This window comes from Moschus berezovskii, chromosome 3 (assembly GCF_049115385.1).
Source record: "Moschus berezovskii isolate FMDL1 chromosome 3, NW_MosBer_1.0, whole genome shotgun sequence".
In the NCBI taxonomy this organism is placed as follows: Eukaryota; Metazoa; Chordata; class Mammalia; order Artiodactyla; family Moschidae; genus Moschus; species Moschus berezovskii.
The window spans coordinates 91,489,706-91,509,841 of record NC_142462.1 but is presented as its reverse complement, the minus strand read 5'-3'; the positions used below and the strand labels follow the sequence as shown (position 1 = coordinate 91,509,841).

General features: G+C 38.4%; 1 protein-coding gene and 1 pseudogene across 2 annotated transcripts in view; one reads left to right on the top strand and one right to left on the bottom strand.

Annotated features, from left to right (window-relative positions):
• Positions 1–20,136, top strand: part of POU6F2 (POU class 6 homeobox 2) — a 507,841-nt gene that overhangs the window by 61,120 nt on the left and 426,585 nt on the right. The gene's annotated exons all lie outside the window — the stretch shown is intronic.
• On the bottom strand, positions 16,177–16,824 carry LOC129552587 (small ribosomal subunit protein uS7 pseudogene; annotated as a pseudogene).

Below are 20,136 nucleotides of genomic sequence, written 5' to 3'. Positions count from 1 at the left end.
ATATTTCCCCTCTTCCCACCCCGCCACCCCACCGCAAAGAGCCTATAAAGGCTGCTTCCCAAATGGCGCTAGTGGTAAACAATCCACCTGCCCATACAAGAGATGCAGGCTCCATCCCTGGCTTCAGAAGATCCTCTGGAGTAGGAAATGGCAACCTACTCCAGTGTTCTTCCCTGGAGAATTCCATGGACAGAGGAGCCTGGCGGACGATAGTCTATGGGGCAGCAGAGAGCCTGACAGGCTACAGTCCATGGGGTTGCAGAGAGTCAGACCCAACTGAACAACTGAACACACACAGTTAACTATACTTGTATTGATATGGGCCAAGTACAGAGGCCTAAATTTATTTGCTGCAACTGGAAAAATGTGCTCAGGGAATAACAGGTGATGAGAAAAAGTGGAGGGGAGGTGTGCAGATAACAAGTGAAGAATTTTACCTGTAGGATCTTGTCGCTGGACTTCTGATGCTGGGGCAGGGTGTTGTTATGCCTGCAGTTATGGGTCTTTATGTGTAGGGTCCAGTCGGAGTAGTTTGGTTTGCATTAGCGTCCTTACCCCTCAAAAAAAATCTTCTTTTAATGATTCAAGAATTTGAGGCTGAAAGAATGATTACAGTTCTTAGCCAAACCATTTTGAGTTTGTGTGTTTAATTATCATAATCTCAGAACAAATAAGAAATATACTACTGAAAATAACATTTTTGAGTATGTTTCTAATGGAGTAGAACCTTAAATCTTAAGAATTTATAATATGCACTTGGTAAAATACCTGAAAGATAGGAAAAGAATGATCTAATCATTATCAATTGTCATGAATGATGCTGCACTGTTAAGTCTAATCACTAAGTTATTTTCTGAAGTGAGTCATCAACATTTAGTCTGCTGCTGCTGCTGCTGCTGCTGCTGCTGCTGCTGCTAAGTCACTTCAGTCGTGTCTGACTCTGTGTGACCCCATAGACGGAAGCCCACCAGGCTCCCCCGTCCCTGGGATTCTCCAGGCAAGAACACTGGAGTGGGTTGCCATTTCCTTCTCCAATGTGTGAAAGTGGAAAGTGAAAAGTGAAAGTGAAGTCGCTCAGTCGTGTCTGACCCTTAGCAACCCCACGGACTGCAGCCTACCAGGCTCCTCCATCCATGGGATTTTCTAGGCAATAGTACTGGAGTGGCTTGCCATTGCCTTCTCCGAACATTTAGTCTACATAATATTAAATACAAAATTTAACTTGCGATTTTTTCCCCTTTGTTTTACTAGTGATTCTATAAAACAGATGCCCTTTAAAAGTGAGAAGGAAGGGGAACTCTGAGATTTGTAGTGGTGATTTGTATTTTCCAGAATTAGTTTATTTGTGAAAATAAGCTGCTTAAACTTTCTCTGCCATAGGTTTATTTTATTTTTTTGTCCGTGATGTGTAGTATGTGGGATCCTAGTTTTCTGGTCAGGGATCAAACCCACAACCCTGGCATTGAAAGGTCAGAGTCCTAACCACTGGGCTGCCAGGGAAATCCCTTTCTCTGCCATAGATTTTTAAAATATCGTAGGCTTTACATTCCAGGAAAACTTGAGAAATAGAAAAAAGGAAATGTACTTTTCATATGAACTTGGAACATATGTCCTTATATATTTTTCCATATATTATGTAATATATTATTTTATTTTTATATTTATTATACATATTGTTCCATTTAACTCACAGAGTCCTAGTATTCTAACTTATAGAGTCCATGGGAAAATTAAAGCATACCCTTTATGGATTATGATTTTTAAATCTTTCTTGCATAGTCCTTCTTTGAAAAATGGATTTGAGTGACTCAGTCACTGCTTAAAGATCCTGTAGATCCTGAACCCTTTAGGGGAGGGTGAATTAAGACTGCCACTGAGATGCTTCTTCCAACAAAATCACTTCCCTTCAGATGAGGATACTGAAATAATAGAAAAATCCTTAATCTCAAAAGCATCCCTGAATGTGCCATCCTGAAAATTAACCTCATTCATCCCCTTCCCCCACCTTCATTTTTTCTCTTTTTTGAGATCTCAGAAAAATTGAGCACATAAATTAGTGTCCCTCTAACTGCCCTAACTTATGCAACCAACATTAACTCAACAGAACCCTGGGTTACAGTGACCTTGACAACATCACAGAGGTCATATTTTCATCCAGATGAACTGCTCAGGAGGAATTTTTTTCAATGTCTTACAGCCAAACAGGCCTTTTTGTTTTATTTCGTTTTATTTCAGAGACAAAGGCTGCCTTCTTTTTTGTCTTAATTTTTTTGAAAAGACATTTATTGTGGCTATTTCTGGGAAAAATCCCACTTTCCTGTTTGGTTCACTTTCTACTTGTGTATCTCCAGCAATAGATCAGGTGAGTAAAGAGGTACAGGCTCTTATCCTGCACTTACATGAATTCTTTTTTCTTTTTTTACTTGGTGGCACTTCTTTTCCTGTTGCCAGTATTACAGTCCAGCAGGCCATGTTTATTGATCTTTCTCAAAAATCTAGTTTTTGAGTCTAGTTCTGCGGAAAGGTTTTGACTGATGGTGCTCTCTGGAGAGATACTTTTCCCCATCACCCTGTTTAGAAGTTCTAGCCGAAGAGGTTAGGATATCTTTCTAAAGTTTTCTGGAGGCCAAGAGTAAATAAAATCTCTCTCCACTCATTATCTCCCCCAAATTAGATTTGGTAAAGAGGAAAGTGTAGTAAACAGTTCCCCATAAAACTCCCATAATTCGAATATATAGCAGGTTTATGTCAATGATCTTGGAAGGCAGGCCCTTGTTGGAATTGTTTGCTCTGCTGGGTAATCCATTGAAGGGACCTGAATGTGTGTGGTCCACAGACCTGTGATGATAGAAACTGTAGCTGATTGAGAAATCAAAAATTAAGGAAGAGTGGCTTAGCAATGTTGGGGAGGAAGAAATTTTCCTTTACCCTTCAAGGTTCTTCAGGATGGCCTAAGAATTAAACTGATGTAAGACAGATTAACAGGAGAAAATCAAACAGAGATTTAATAACATGTATACAAGGGAGACACCCAGGAAAACTGAGCAACTCTTCCAAAATGGCTGAAATATACCATCTTCAGCTAAAGACAAAAGAAGATATTAGGGGTAGTGGTTTGGAGCCTCAAGTGGGATGAAGGCAATTGGTGTGGAGATGGAAAAGCAGATGTTTGGTAAATAAATGTTTGCTGAACCATGCACAGACCATGGGACACAGAGAGTAATTTTAACAAATAGCCTTTCCAGGTTCTTCCCTCTCTATAGACCCTGTTCTTAATGGTGATAGCTCCCTTCCTGGAACAAGTCCTGAGTCTAAATTTTTGATGCAGTTAGGGGAAGATCAAATATTCTTCCTGAGTCTTTGGGGCATTGATTGTTTTCAGTTTGAAATAATTCATATGCCAAAGAGACCTTTTCACGTGGCAAATTTCACTTATCTACATCATTTCTGGAACCCGTCTCTTGTAACATGATTATTCCTTTCCACTCTTGTAAGAACTGTGTGCTGGTCTTACTCTGTTTCACTAAGATGTACATACAGTCCACTTTTTTTTTTTTTTTTTGCCTCCTCCTTATACTGTCCGTTTCCTTCCTTTAGATCATCTGGTCCCTCTAGACACTGCAAAATTTGCATCCATTTTAGAGGAAAATTAAGCTATTTCTAAGGAATTTGAATACTTCTGTGAAGCCTCTAGTTTTCATAGGAAATGCTGTTTTCAAGGAAAATACATTTGAATCCCCAAAGGCTTAAGTTAGTTTCAAAGAAGATGAAAGTGAAAGTGAAAGTCACTTAGTCGTATCTGACTCTTTGTGACCCCATGGACTATATAGTCCATGAAATTTTCCAGGTCAGAGTACTAGAGTGGGAAACCCCTTCTCCAGGGGATCTTCCCAACCCAGGGATCAAACCCAGGTCTTCCACATTGTGGGTAGATTCTTTACCAGCTGAGCCACAAGGGAAACCCAAAGAAAGCTATCTATCAAAGAAGATAACCAATAACAAAGGTTCCACACAAAAAAATTGCATCTCTAAAACATAGTCTTCAGGCAATTAGAATCTTGGAAAAATCTCTTCCCATTTTTCAGTATGGCTTGAGTTTGTGATAACCTTGGAATTAAGAGCAGTGTTTATCTTTCTTGTAGCTCCCTTTGAAAAATCTCTTTAGTGATGCCGCTAAACTCCTAAGAACCTTGTCTTATTACACATATTCACTTTATTTTTTTGTGTTACCTTAACTTTTAGTTCTCTATTTAAATCTTGACTGGCATAGAGTGGGCCCCATGAAAATAACAGTTCTTGGGCTGACCTTAGTTAAACCTTCCTGATTTGACTTGACCAAATGAGAGAATTTTTCTTACCACAGTCTCACCTTCTGTGGACAGAGAATATTATGTCACTACAGAGACATCAGAGGGGAAAATGTGGTTGCTTAATAAGGATGGTAGACAGAAGTGCTTATAAAATGCTTCTGGGTCCTTGGGAGGAAGTAATATATAAATACATGGATTAAGGGCATAGTTTCCAGACAGTTTGAATTCACATAACTTTTGTTGGACAATTGTATCACAATATTGACTCAAATCCAGGTTAGGGCCTCTGGGGTGTCTCTTTCTCTACTGATTTGCAGTTTATTGGTTCTGCGATTCCATTACTCTCTATCTGATTTCCTCAACATTTCCCTTGCTGTTTTACTGTGGTCAAAAGTTCTGTTTGGGAACAGCAGATACAAGAGGTTACTCTTGTATAGAACATTGGCACCACATTTAATTTTCTCAATTCTGGGACATTCACTTTGTTCTCAGTAATTTATTAGACGAAGAATCGATAATTTAAAAAGCCTGTTAGTTAATTTCCATTGAAATCTGACTTTTTTTTTTAGTTATCTCTGTCCTTGGATGTCTACATCTTTAATTTTGTGAAGTATGGATGAGCCCTTTTATGAATGCATCAACTAATTGCTTCACTTTAGGTAAAAAAGAAGAGACTTTTTTGTTTTTTTCTTTACTCACTCATGGTAGACATTCTCCATAATTGAAAAAAGAAAAGAAAGGTACAATAGCCATCCCAAGTAATCCTAATTAGCTCAATGGATATTTGAGCTCTATCAATTACTTAAATAACTTAGGGAGTGGGGGTAGCTGGTAAAGAACCATCAGCCTATGGGTCAGTAGTCCCAAGTAAAACAAATGGCTTGAAGCACAGGTAATGTCCCAGACTCTCATCTCGAGACTTGAGACTCTCATCTTAAGCATCTGACATGCTTAAATATTTGCATTTCTAGTTTTTGAACAATGAGCAAAGGTTAGGTGAAGGGTGAATTTAGAAATGAGGCTATGAAACCAGAAGTTGATTGGAGATGTACTTGGTGAGGTGCCAGATTAAGTACAGAGCTCAATTCGATAACTTCAAATCCATGGTGAATACATGTGTCTGGAATCCTGGGCTTCAGCCTGTTGTACTGAATTCCGTCTCCTGCTTTTTATCAGCAGCTGTATTGACAGGATTTTCATTGCTTCCTAAAAGTCTGCACTGGTTTGCTTTATTTTTCTTGTTAAAGTTTGACATGAATATATATGTATATATGTCACTACCATGTTGGTCACTACCAATTTCATCATCCTTCACATTTATTAATAGTCTTACTGCTGCTGCTGCTAAGTCGCTACAGTCGTGTCCGACTCTGCGCGACCCCATAGACAGCAGCCCACCAGGCTCCCCTGTCCTTGGGATTCTCCAGGCAAGAACACTGGAGTGGGTTGCCATTTCCTTCTCCAATGCATGAAAGTGAAAAGTGAAAGTGAAGTAACTCAGCTGTGTCCGACTCTTCATGACCCCATGGACTGCAGCCTACTAGGCTCCTCCGCCCATGGGATTTTTCCAGGCAAGAGTACTGGAGTGGGGTGCCATTGCCTTCTCCAATTAATGGTCTTAGTTGCTCTCAAATAATTCTTTCCTTCTTGACATATCTGTGAAATCCTTTGAACTCCATTATCTGGAATTAACCCAGTCATCTTCCACTGTTTTCTGTTTGTGTGGCAAGCATAACCATTTTCTTCTTATAAAGTAATGTATATGAAGTGATATACATATGTAACTGTATATATATATATGTAACTGTATATATATACACATATGTAACTATATATATATGTAACTGTATATATATATGTAACTGTATATACATGTAACTGTATATATATAGTTACATATATACAGTTACATATATATATATACAGTTACATATATATATATACAGTTACATATATATATACAGTTACATATATATATGTATATATAGTTACATATGTGTATATATATATATAACATGTATGCTGCTGTAATACCTCCCCTGGTGGTTCAGACGGTAAAGCATCTGCCTGCAGTACAGGAGATCTGGGTTTGATCCCTGGGTCAGGAAGATCCTCTGGAGGTGGACATGGCAACACACCCTAGTATTCTTGTCTGGAGAATTCCATGGACAGAGGAACCTGGCAGGCTACAGTATATGGGGTTGCAAAGAGTCGGACACAACTGAGCAACTAACACTTTCACAACATGTGTACAAGTATATATATGTGTGTGTACATGTGTTTATCAATGTATGTATGTATATAACAAGTCAATAGCATTTTTAATCTCTACTACCATAAAAACATATCTGTGTTAACATTTTAAAATAAAATTTGGTGACTTGGTATTAGCATGAATTGCATGTAATAAGATCTAGTCATTCTATCTTTAGTATCTATTTTGTAATCTTAACCGTTAATCATTAATGAATGCCGCCTTTAAATAATAAACATCATTTCTTAAAGAAATAATCAGAAATGGACTCAAAATTTATATACAGCTAACAGTTGCTCACAAAATGTAAACTTGTTTGAAAAATCCCAAACCTAGGTTTTTCTAGGAAAAACAACTGGAAGAAAATACACCAAACTTTGTGGTTTTCCTGAAATAGAAGAATTAGGAGTAATTTATATTTTCTCCTTTATCCTCTTTTGTATTTTGCAGTTTTTCTATGGTAATAATGTATTACTTTTGTAAGAAAATACTTAAATCTTAATTTAAGGAAACTAATAAAGCAACACATGTTCAATGGAACAAATCCAAACAATAATACCAAAGTATGAGAAGTACAAGGTCCTACTTTTCCTTTTATCCCACTGGGGCTCTGCTCCAGTTTCTATTTAACTTTTCTGATATTTTGTCTGTGCCTCTACCATCTCACACAAACACATGCTTGCATAATTACATACATATGTCTTTAAAAACTGAAAATTGTCCCATATACTGATCTGTGGAATTTTGTAAGCAAATTTTTAAACTTTTGGTAGTTTGAATGTAACTATGGCAAGTGTGTTTACCTCATGGAAATCAGCAACCGAAAATCAAAGCTTCCTTTAAAAATGAGAGCTGGTTTCCCAGCACACCATGGACTTATACTATGTATTTCATTCTGTAATTTCCTTTTTGTTTAGCAATGCAGACCATGTTCCATATCAGGACTTATTTATAGGTCTTATCTAATTCTTTTTATGGTTATGTGATCTTCTGTTGCAATGATGTCATGATCTCTCTATTGATAAACTTTTATGCTTTAAAATTTTTTTGATATCACAAAAGAAATATCATGCTTATATCTCTTGATGTACTTGTGCAAGTCACTCTGTAGGACAGAGTCCAAGAAGTAGGGTTTTTTTGGTCATATAACACAAATTTAAAGTTTAACTACTACTGGCAAATTGCTGTCCAAAATCATTATTCTAATTTGCACATCAACCAATTCTTTATCTCTAGTCATTACTTGAGATGATCAATCCTCTAATCTTTTAATTAAAAACATTTTTTTGGCTGTACCCCGTGTCATGTGGGATCTTAGTTCCCCAACCAGAGATCAAACCTGTACCTCCTGCATTGGAATTGTGGAGTCTTAACCATTGGACCACCAGGGAAATCCCTTATCAATCTTTTAAACTTTTTAAATTTTATAGACAAAATAATTGGTACTTTGTTTAATTACCTGTAAAGCTAATCCTATTTTTATAAATTTCTTGTCCATATGTATTTCTTTTTAGTCTTTTGTTATTGGTTTATAAATGCTCTTTACATATTAAGAATTCTTTTTGTTGTATGTGTAGTAAATAGTTTCTTCCAATATATTATTTTTCTTTGTCTTATTTAAGGCTTATTTTGCCTTCTGGGAGTTAAAATCTTGCTTTATGACAGCTAGGTTTAATTTAAGGATTATAAATTGTTCTCTAATCTAAGGCTACGAAATTATTAGGTGATGTCCATCAGCTTCTTCCACGTTTTCATGGAAAAGGGTACTTCCATTTCTACCCAAAGACCCAAAGAATGTTGAAATGACCTGTTCTCTTCTTTACTTGTCCCCATGAGAGGATTAACTGCTAATTTGATTGGTAAGAATTATGAGCATTTATTGGGTCAAATTTTCAAATGTGTGGCCTAATTGTTAAAAGTCAAAGTTTCCTATGGCACAGCCTCTTGACTTCTTGAAGATATATGTTAAAGTTTGGAGAGAGAGTGGGCAGAAGAGGATGTGGGATGAATGAGAGAACAGTTGGTTTTCCTGTATATATTTTTGTAGATGTGCCTTTTTAATACTTGTCTAAATGGTGAAACTAAGACATTTTAGGAAGCAGAAGAAAATGGGCAATTAAAATGTGAGTGGTCAAGTTGGGAGATACATAGAAAGCAAAATGAATGTAGATCTTAAAATGCTACACCCCATTGTAGTATATATCCCTAGTATTTATAATTTTCTGGTCCATGAGAGGAAACTGTAGTTTTCTGTCTCTTTGAAGTTAGGAAGAGTCATTTAATAAGTTCTGGCCAGTAGATTGTGGAGAGAAGTGATGTGTATCACTGTCCAATCAGAACATTAAGTTGAGGCTTTGAGATCCTTAGTTGCAGTGGTCATGGAAGCACAGTGTGTTGAGAAGGCCACTCTGCCAGCAGGGACTCTGAGTGACTATGATGAGCAGAGCCCCCTTGACAACCTGTGTTTGACATATTGCCTGAGCAGGTAGAAAAATGCTATTTTAAAGTTCCTGAGATTTTGAAGTGGTTTGTTACTGCAGCCTGACTTAGCCTATACTGATTGTCACATTCATCAACAATACTGTAGGCCCTACCTTTTAACTCATTCCCTTTATAATCAGCCTCTTTAGTAAGGCTTGCTTTGCATCTCCTGTCTCCAAGTGGTAAACAAATCTTATCAGCACCTACTGGAGACCCAGAGTCTGCAGGGTAGATGCCTGCTTTTTCTTTGTTTCAGCTTTTTGCTTCCATATGGATGGCTAAGTTATGCTGTCAATGTACCCTGACCTGTTTTTAATTGGGGCAGAGGAAATAGAAACCTTTTCATCTCAGACTCTCTCCTTCTGCATCTTCCTATCAGAAGCCCTTTCAGGGACTGGGGACACCTACCAGGACATGAATGAATTGGCATTTTAATCTGCACTGGGCAAGTGGTTCTAAAGTGTGGACGTGTTCTCTGTAGGTTGAAATCCAGAGTGGGTAATGGAGTATGTTAGATTTCCTAATATTCCACAGAAAACATTCTCCTTAATTTTATTCTTGTGATAATTTATATTTATACCACAGAAACAAAGTTTTAACAACTTATATTTTGCACATCGCCATGTTTACACATGACACATTTAATTCAGGAATGCAGTTCTCAACTTTACTGCCTTTGAGTGTAAAAACAGCAAGAAAATACAGTGGGAAAAAATTTCACTGTCTGGCCTAGGAATGGACATCAGGACAGCAAAGTGAAAGAGTATTTGTGAGACCAATTTGTGTGACATTATTCTGCTGCCTATAAGTATGTCCTAGATGCAAGAAAACCAAGGAGGGGGACACTTCTGTAATACTCCCTTAGGGAAGAGGACTCCTTTCCAAACCGAGGCAAGTGCTGTTGCAGTAATGGGGCATCAAACAGGCAAAATTGTATGTGTTGTCAATGGTGACAATATAATTTTATTGATTTACAATGCTGAGTGTGAAGACATGATTTCTAGCTTATATAAGGTGTCACATTGGAGTAATTGCACACCAACTGGATTTTATGGCCAGAAAAGAGCATGGTTAAGCCCACACAGATTCCTCAGGCTGCCTTGCGTTTAGGGTTGTTCAGTAATCAGAGAGTTATTATTAGCAATTGTCCTGCTTGAATGCTCATGGGAGGCACAGATGTTCTGTGGCTTGGGTTTGGTTTTAGTATATGTATTTGAACCATGTAAAAGAAAGTGTTTTCAAGTTGCTTCCGTGGTTTAGTCCAGAGCCATTCTGTTCTTTTGGTCTCCAGTTGTCCAGACATTCATAAACTTCTAACCAGCATTCTCCGTCATGAACTTTTTCATATCTCAGCTTCTGTACAAAAGTTTTGGGAAATACTGCTCCCTTTAAGCAGAGCACGGGAATCTGGAGTGGTATCTATCGCTCAGTGGATGATTCTCAGACCACTTGTATCAAATCACTGGGTTGCTAGGCACCATTTCAGAGGAAACCTGTCAGTGAGGAAATTCGTACATCAACTATGACTCATGAAATTTTTAAAGAGTATATGGGTTTTGTTTTCATTTTGTTTTATGTGTCATATCTTTATTGAGAGAAATCTAGAAATCCAAGTTTATATCAGCTTTACAAATAATTTTCATATTGCTTTAAGACATGTCACATTCAAAGATTTGTTGTGCATAATAATACATGTCCGTATATTTATATTTATACAGGAATTAGCGTATATTTTATGTAAAGACCTTGCTTGTAGTTCACCTGTGCTATTCTTGACAATGAAATGCTTCAAGATATTTTGAGAAAATTGTATCTAGTGAAGAAGCAGACTGTAGCATTTTTATTTGAAATTAAAACATGTTAGTTTTTCTGAGCCTGAGCGGAGTTTATAAAGTGATTCTAAAAATATTGCCACCTCACTTGTGAAATAATAAATGTTTCCTGAGACTGACCGCTACTGTGATGTGATTAAATTAGAAAGCCATTTCTGTTCTTACAAGTTGCTGTGGTCAAATAAGGGATGTCATTTCTCACAGGCTAAAAATTGCTGACCAAGACTATGAATAAGTTGATAAATATGAGCATTTTTCTACATAAAAAAATATGCTCAAGTTAACATTCAAAAGAAGAAAGGATATCTTTTCATATGATGTTTTATAAGAAGACTGTGATAGTTTTGCAGTTGTGACTGGTTTAGCTGGGAAACATCAGTCAGGAATTATCAATAACCCTCTCTGAAGGCACAAAAGGTAAATTCCTATTTGTGTTCATCCCAAGAGTATGGGTTTGCCCCTTTCTGAACTCTCATCAAATACAAATTTTATGAGACCTACTTTATAACAGTTCTGTAAAAGCAGACTAGTACAGGGGATCTAAGGCTTTCTGTTAGTGACTTCTCTGTGGATACATGCACCCCCACCCCTTGCAATGACTTTTCTTGAAACTTTTGAAGGTTGACAATCTTAGAGTTATGATGTGGGCACATCACTGTATTAGTTTCAGTTCCTTACAGGTAGCATCATGAAGTCACATCCAGATTTGAGAAATCGTCAGCACTTTGGTCAACTCCAGAGCCAGTGGGTGGAAGCCAGAGGGGGGCCTAGAATTCCCACTGTCACCTTAAAATGAACATTCCGTTCAATTCGGTCGCTCAGTCGTGTTCAACTCTTTGCGACCTGATGAATCACAGCACGCCAGGCCTCCCTGTCCATCACCAACTCCCAGAGTTCACTCAAACTCATGTCCATCAAGTCGGTGATGCCATCCAGCATCTCATTCTCTGTCGTCCCCTTCTCCTCCTGCCCCCAATCCCTCCCAGCATCAGAGTCTTTTCCAGTAAGTCAACTCATCGCATGAGGTGGCCAAAGTATTGCAGTTTCAGCTTTAGCATCAGTCCTTCCAATGAACATCCAGGATTGATCTCCTTTAGAATGGACTGGTTGGATCTCCTTGCAGTCCAAGGGACTCTCAAGAGTCTTCTCCAGCACCACAGTTCAAAAGCATCAATTCTTCGGCGATCAGCTTTCTTCACAGTCCAACTCTCACATCCATACATGATCACGAGAAAAACCATAGCCTTGACTAGACGGACCTTGGTTGGCAAAGTAATGTCTCTGCTTTTTAATATGCTGTCTAGGTTGGTCATAACTTTCCTTCCAAGGAGCAAGCGTCTTTTAATTTCATGGCTGCAATCAGCATCCACAATGATTTTGGAGCCCCCAAAAATAAAGTCTAACACTGTTTCCACTGTTTCCCCATCTATTTCCCATGAAGTGATGGGACCAGATGCCATGATCTTTGTTTTCTGAATGTTGAGCTTACTCTCCTCTTTCACTTCCATCAAGAGGCTTTTTAGTTCTTCTTCACTTTATGCTATAAGGGTGGTATCATCTGTATATCTGAGGTTATTGATATTTCTCCCGGCAATCTTGATTCCAGCTTGTGCTTCTTCCAGCCCAGCGTTCCTCATGATGTACTCTGTATATAAGTTAAATAAGCAGGGTGACAATATACAACATAGACGTACTCCTTTTCCTATTTGGAACCAGTCATTTGTTCCATGTCCAGTTCTAACTGTAGCTTCCTGACCTGCATACAGGTTTCTCAAGAGGCAGGTTGGGTGGTCTGGTATTCCCATCTCTTTCAGAATTTTCCATAGTTTATTGTGATCCACATAGTCAAAGGTTTTGGCATAGTCAATAAACCAGAAATAGACGTTTTCATGGAACTCTCTTGCTTTCTCCATGATCCAGCGGATGTTGGGCTGCCTAAATATACACCAGTGGCAACTTCTTCCTTATTTTTCCCAGGAGGTGAAAGAAGGAGTTTCCAGGAAAGGTTATAGCTCTTGCTCCTCTCTTTGCCAAGATCACAATTTGAAGATTTTATGACATTTCCTGATACTTATTTATTTGCCTTTAACCTCACTCTCTTCTGACTTCTCTTTCATTATTTTCTGTGTTCTCATATTGGGATTAGGCTCTTTGGAGTGATGACCAGGTTCAATTTAGAAAAATCTTTACTGAGCCATAACTACCTACTGTACATTCACTCATTGTAAATGTGCACTTTGATAATTTCTAGAAACTTACAGAGTTGTGTAACCATCACCATATACCAGTCTGAGAACACTTCCATCATTCCAAAATGTTTCCTCATGTCATTTTGCAGCTGATCTCCACTCCTACCCCTAACCTCAGACAACCCCTATCTGCTTTCTGTCACTACAAATTTGCCTTTTCCATACATTTTATCTTTAAAAATTTTAATTGCAATAATATTTTATTTATGCATTCATAGTTGTTTGATTGTTTCTAGTCTTTTGCTACTATGAGTAAGGTTTCTATGACCATTCACATACAAGTTTTTGTGTGGACATATGTTTTCACTTTTCTTAGGTAGATTGCTAGGAGTGGAATTTCTGGATCATTACTGATATAGCTATGTTTCCTTTTTAAGGAAAGTGCAAAATAGTTTCCCAAAATGGCTGTTCCACTGTATGTTGCCATCAGCAATGTGTGTGAAGAGTCCAGTTTTTCTAAATTCTTGCCGAAAATGGATCTGGTCTGTATTTTTCATTATAACCATTTAGTAGATGCATAGTGGTGTCTTGTGAACTTGCCTAATGACTAAATAAGTTGGACATCTTTTCAAGAAAAGTCATTGCAAGGGTGGGGTGCATGTGTCCACAGAGAAGTCATTAACAGAGGCCTTCGATCCCCTGTATCAACCTGCTTTTATACAGGTGTTATGAAGTAGATCAGATAAGATTTGCATTTGATGAGAACTCAGAACAGGGCAAAGCCATGTCCCTGGGATAATAACAAGTAGGAACTCACCTTTTATGTGTTTAAATCTTTTACTTATTTTAATATTGAGTTGTTTGTCATATTATTGAAATGAAGAGTTGATTATGTGTAGATGCAAGTTCAGTTCAGTTGCTCAGTCGTGTCCGACTCTTGGCGACCCCATGAACTGCAGCACGCCGCGCCTCCCTGTCCATCACCAACTCCCAGAGTTTACTCAAACCCATGTCCATTGAGTTGGTGATGCCATCTAACCATTTCATCCTCCGTCATCCCCTTCTCCTCCTGCCTTCAATCTTTCCCAACATCAGGGTCTTTTCAAATGAGTCAGCTCTTCACATCAGGTGGCCAAAATACTGGAGTTTCAGCTTTAACATCAGTCCTTCCAATGAACAGCCAGGACCCATTTCCCTTAGGATGGACTGGTTGGATCTCCTTGCAGTCCAAGGGACTCTCAAGAGTCTTCTCCAATACCACAATTCAAAAGCATCAATTCTTCTCTGCTCAGCCCTCTTTATAGTCCAACTTTCACATCCATACATGACCATTGGAAAATCCATAGCCTTGACTAGATGGACCTTTGTTGACAAAGTGATGTCTCTGCTTTTTAATATGCTGTCTAGGTTGGTCATAGCTTTTCTTCCAAGGAGTAAGCGTCTTTTAATTTCATGGCTGCAACCACCATCTGCAGTGATTTTGGAGCCCCCCAAAATAAAGGAAGCCATTGTTTCCACTGTTTCCCCATCTATTTCCCATGAAGTGATGAGACCGGATGCCATGATTTTAGTTTTCTGAATGTTGAGCTTTAAGCCAACTTTTTCACTCTCCTCTTTCACTTTCATCAAGAGGCTCTTTAGTGCTTCTTCCCTTTCTGCCTTAAGGGTGGTTTCATCTGCATATCTGAGGTTATTGATATTTCTCCTGGCAATCTTGATTCCAGCTTGTGCTTCTTCCAGCCCAGCATTTCTCATGATGTATTCTGCATATAAGTTAAATAAGCAGGGTGACAATATACAGCCTTGACATACTCCTTTTCCTATTTGGAACCAGTCTTTTGTTCCATGTCCAGTTCTAACTGTTGCTTCCTGACCTGCATACAGGTTTCTCCAGAGGCAGGTCAGGTGGTCTGGTATTCCCATCTCTTTCAGAATTTTCCACAGTTTATTGTGATCCACACAGTCAAAGGCATTGGCATAGTCAATGAAGCAGAAATAGATGTTTTCCTGGAACTCTCTTGCTTTTTCCATGATCCAATGGATGTTGGCTATTTGATCTCTGGTTCCTCTGCCTTTTCTAAAACCAGCTTAAACATCTGGAAGTTCACAGTTCACCTATTGCTGAAGCCTGGCTTGGAGAATTTTTTTTTTTTCTATTTTAGTCAGTACTGTTTATTTTTTATTTAATTGGAGGATAATTACTTTACATTATTGTATTGATTTTGCATACATTGACATGAATCTGCCCCGGGTGTACATGTGTTCCCCATTTTGAACCCCTCCCACCTCCCTCCCCATCCCATCCCTCTGGTTCATCCCAGTGCACCAGCCATGAGCATCCTGTATCATGCATTGAACCTGGACTGGTGATTCGTTTCACATATGATAATATACATGTTTCAATGCCATTCTCCCAAATCATCCCACCCTCACTCTCTTGCACAGAGTCCAAAAGGCTGTTCTATACATCTGTGTCTCTTTTGCTGTCTCATATACAGGATTATTGTTATCGTCTTTCTAAATTCCATATATATGCGTTAGTATACTGTATTGGTATTATTCTTTCTGGCTTACTTCATTCTGTATAATAGGCTCCAGTTTCATCCACCTCATTAGAACTGATTCAAATGTATTCTTTTTAATTGCTGAGTAATACTCCATTACGTATATGTACCAAAGCTTTCTTATCCATTTGTCTGCAGATAGACATCTAGGTTGCTTCCATGTCCTGGCTATCATAAACTGCTGCGATGTGGAGTACATGTGTCTCTTTCAATTCTAGTTTCCTCGGTGTGTATGCCCAGCAGTGGGATTGCTGGGTCGTATGGCAGTTCTATTTCCAGTTTTTTAAGGAATCTCCACACTGTTCTCCATAGAGGTTGTACTAGTTTGCATTCCCACCAACCGTGTAAGAGGGTTCCCTTTTCTCCACACCCTCTCCAGCATTTATTGCTTGTAGACTTTTGTATAGCAGCCATTCTGACTGGCCTGAAGTGGTACCTCATTGTGGTTTTGATTTGCATTTCTCTGATTATGAGTGATGTTGAGTATCTTTTCATGTGTGGGATGCCCCACAGGGCAAACAGGTTTATTGCAGCTGCAGCCGGTGATCAGCGGTTAGACTTGGCCAGGTGCTCCATCTCGTCCTTCTTCTTGCTGGTGTAGGAGTTGGAGGAGCCCTTACCTGCGTTGATGAGTTCATCCGCCAGGCACTCAGCAAGGGTCTTGATGCTCCAGAAGGCGGCCTCCCGGGCGCCAGTGCACAGCAGCCAGATGGCCTGATTCACAGCGCCCAGTGGAGACACGTCCATGGCCTACCGCCTGTTTCAGCTCGCCCAGTGCGGGTGGAGTTCTCCCCGGGCCGCTGTTGATGATGGCGTTCACCAGGACCTGCAGGGGGTTCTCGCCAGTGAGCAGGTGGATGATCTCGAAGGCATGCTTGACGATGCGCAAGGTCATGACCTTCTTGCCGTTGTTGCGGCCGTGCATCATCACGGAGTTGGTGAGGTTCTCCACGATGGGGCACTGCGCCTTGCGGAAGCACTTGGCTGCATAGCGGCCTGTGCTGTGGGGCAGGTACTTGGCATACTTCTCCTTGACAGCAATGTAATCATGCAGGGAAATGTCGTTGATCTGTACGTCATCGGTGCTCCACTTTCCAAAGAGCTTGATGTCAGGGGTCTCTGCCACAACAGGTGCAGCTGTTTCCCACTCCGTCATCCTGAAGACACAGCCGAGGCATCTCTATCACTCTGCGTTGACCATGCACTGCCCAGGCACAGACAGGAAGAGCTGGTTTGGAGAATTTTGAGCATTACTTTACCAAGTACTTGTATAGAAATATAGCTTGCAAATATTTTTTTCCCAGTTTATGGCTTGTCTTTTTATTTTTTAATGGTGTAATTTGAAGTGTAAGGGTTATTATTTGAACAATATGTTTTATTTACAAATAGACTGTTTTTGGAGTCATATATAAGAACTCTTTTTAAAAAAATTATTTATTTATTTATTTGGCTTCATTGGGTCTCAGTTGCAGTGCAGGCTTCTTAATTGTGGCACGTGAGCTCAGTAGTTTTAGTGCTCCAGCTTAGTTGCTCCAAGGCACGTGTGATTTTAGATCCCTCATTAGGGATCGAATCTGCACCTTCTGCGTTGGAAGCACAGAATCTTAGCCACCAGACCACCAGGGAAGTCCCGGAATGATTTTAAATAGTACCTTTTTGGTAAGCTAACAAAACAGCATGGAAATAGTGAAACAGCAGAGTTATTTCCATAATGACTTCTCAGAAAATGTCACATCATCCTTAAGTGTTCATATAGGTACTCAGTAATGAGCTTCAAGAAGAATTTTAGAATATTATATTTATAGATAATATAAAGATTTTAATTAGCAAAGGAAAGCATTGTTGAGATCTTTTAGGTTAAGTTCTTAGATAAATGCATATGTACTTCTAAGAGACTCAGGTGAGAACAAAGCAGCAGGGGAAATGATTATTAAAAATATTCAGAAATTCGAATATAATGTTTTAAATGAGTGACAAGACCTCATTCATAAATATAGTATTTAAAACATACTCAGTTTTTGGAAATCACACAGGAAATTCTTTACACCCACTAAAATAGCTATAATAATAAAAAATAAGTGGAAAATAACAGATCTTAGAGAAGATGTGGGACTTCTTTAGTGACTCAGTGGTAAAGAATCTGCCTGCTAATGCAGGAGACTTGCAGCAGATGTGGGTTCAATCCTTGGGTCAGGAAGATCACCTGAAAGAAGAAATAGCAACCCACTTCTGCATTCTTACCTGGGAATTCCATGGACAGAGGAACCTGACCGGCTACAGTCGGATCGCAAAAGAGTCAGACATGACTTAGCAACTAAACAATACCAACAGAAATGATGTGAAGTTGGAAGCCTTATACATTGCTGGTGGGAATATAAAAAGGTGCAGTTGCTATGAAAAATAGGGGAAGCTCTTTAAAAATTTAAACATATAATTCCCATGTGATCCAGTAATTATACTCCTGAGTACATTTTCTAGAATTTAAGAATGTATGTATATTTTTAAAACTTGCACAGAAATGTCTAAAATAGCATCATTCATAATAGCTAAAAAAGTGAAAACAACCCAGGTACTTCTCAATTGGTATATGTATATATTGGAATATGATTCAGCCATAAGAAAGAATGAAATCCTGATACATGCTAGAATATGGATGAACCTTGCAAAACAGTGTTCTCAGTGAGAGAAGCCAGTCACAAAAGTCACATATTATATGACTCCATTCATAAACCTATAGAGATGGGATGAATATTAGTGGTTCCTTAGGACTGGGTGGATGAGGAGATAGGGAGGCAGAGCAAAGGAGTTTTTTGTTTGTTTATTTTTGAGTTATTGAAATGTTCCAAAATTTACTGTGGTGATTGCACAACACTGTGAATATACTAAGAATCACTGAATTGTATACTTTAAGAATGGTGAATTTTGGGTATGTGAATTATATCTCAAATTTTAAAAAAAGAAAAATTTTTCAATTTTCCACTGAAATAGATGAAGAAATTGATAACATGAAAATTTACAAAATTCCCAAGTAGAACTGGGGCTTCCCTGATGATGGCTCAGTGGGTAAAGAACCTGCCTGCAATGCAGAAGGCACAGGAAACATGGGTTCGATCCCTGGGTTGGGAAGATCCCCTGGAGAAGGAAATGGCAACACACTCCAAATTTCCTGCATGAAAAATCCTATGGAGAGAGGAGCCTGGCAGGCTACATCCATGGACTTGCAAAGAGTCAGACACAACTGAGCCACTAAACATGTGCACTCACACAAGTAGAACTAATATCCCCCTATTTATTTTCCAAATCTGAAAGGAATCTTTTATAACTTCAAGATGGAAGAAGTTTGAATAAAAAATGCAGTTGATGGTCCAACAATGCTTTTAAACAAGAAGCAGAAAGTAGAAATTTGTCCCTTTCTATCTGCACAAAATGAAGTGGTGGTTCTCAAACATTTGAACTCAAGACTTCATTAGAATCTTAAAAATTGTAGAGAAGTGCAAAAAGCTTCATTTATGTGGGTAATAGCTATTGATATTACCCCATTAGAAATACAAATTGAAGAAAACTTGAATTATTATATACTAAGGCTTTTTTATGGAGAAGGAAACGGTAACCCACTCCAGTATTCTTGCCTGGAGAATCCCATGGACGGAGAAGCCTGGTAGGCTACAGTCCACGGAGTCGCATAGAGTCGGACATGACTGAGCAACAGAACGGAACTGAAGGCTTTTTAAGATAATAAACTGAGAAATTTTTTGTTAGAAAACTATGTTTTCTAAAATAAAATTATTTATGAGAGCGATATTGTTTTACATTTTGACAAATTTCTTTAATAAAAATTTCATAGAAGATAGCTAAGTCTAATATCTATTTCAGCATGCATTCTGTTATGATATGTTCCTTTGGTCGAAGTTTTACAAAGACATTGACTGTCCAGCAGATATGTTACAAGAAGGGGTACTTAAGTTGTTTTAACACAATCACAAGTAGTTATGATTATTCTTTGACAGTACACCACAGTCTGACAAGTGGTAGTTTCATAAAGCTTTATTGCAATGTAGAACCAAAGAGCATATTAACACTTTTTTTTGGTACTCACTTACACAGTCCTTTGATGGGCCTTGCACTTTGAATTAAACTTTTAACAGTGCATAATTTTGCCATATCATCCTTTGGTCATTTGAAAAATACTGATTCATTGTGTCATGCAGCTCCTTCAAATGTTGACACATTTCACTGCACAATATTAAAATAATACTCTTTGTTAATATCACCACTAATTTCAGCAGAAAAGTCTTTAAGTTTTGGGAAGTTCTCAAACTCTTGGTGGCAGATATACGTTTTCCAAAATCCTAATTTTCTCTTTAGAGTTTGAACTTTATTATTAGCAACAAATACTTTCAGATATTTTCTTTAAAGTGACACTCATTTCATTCATTTCCCTTCAAAATGTCTGCCTGTCTCCCACCACCAAAAAAAAAAAAAATCATAGTTTGTCTTCCACTGGTT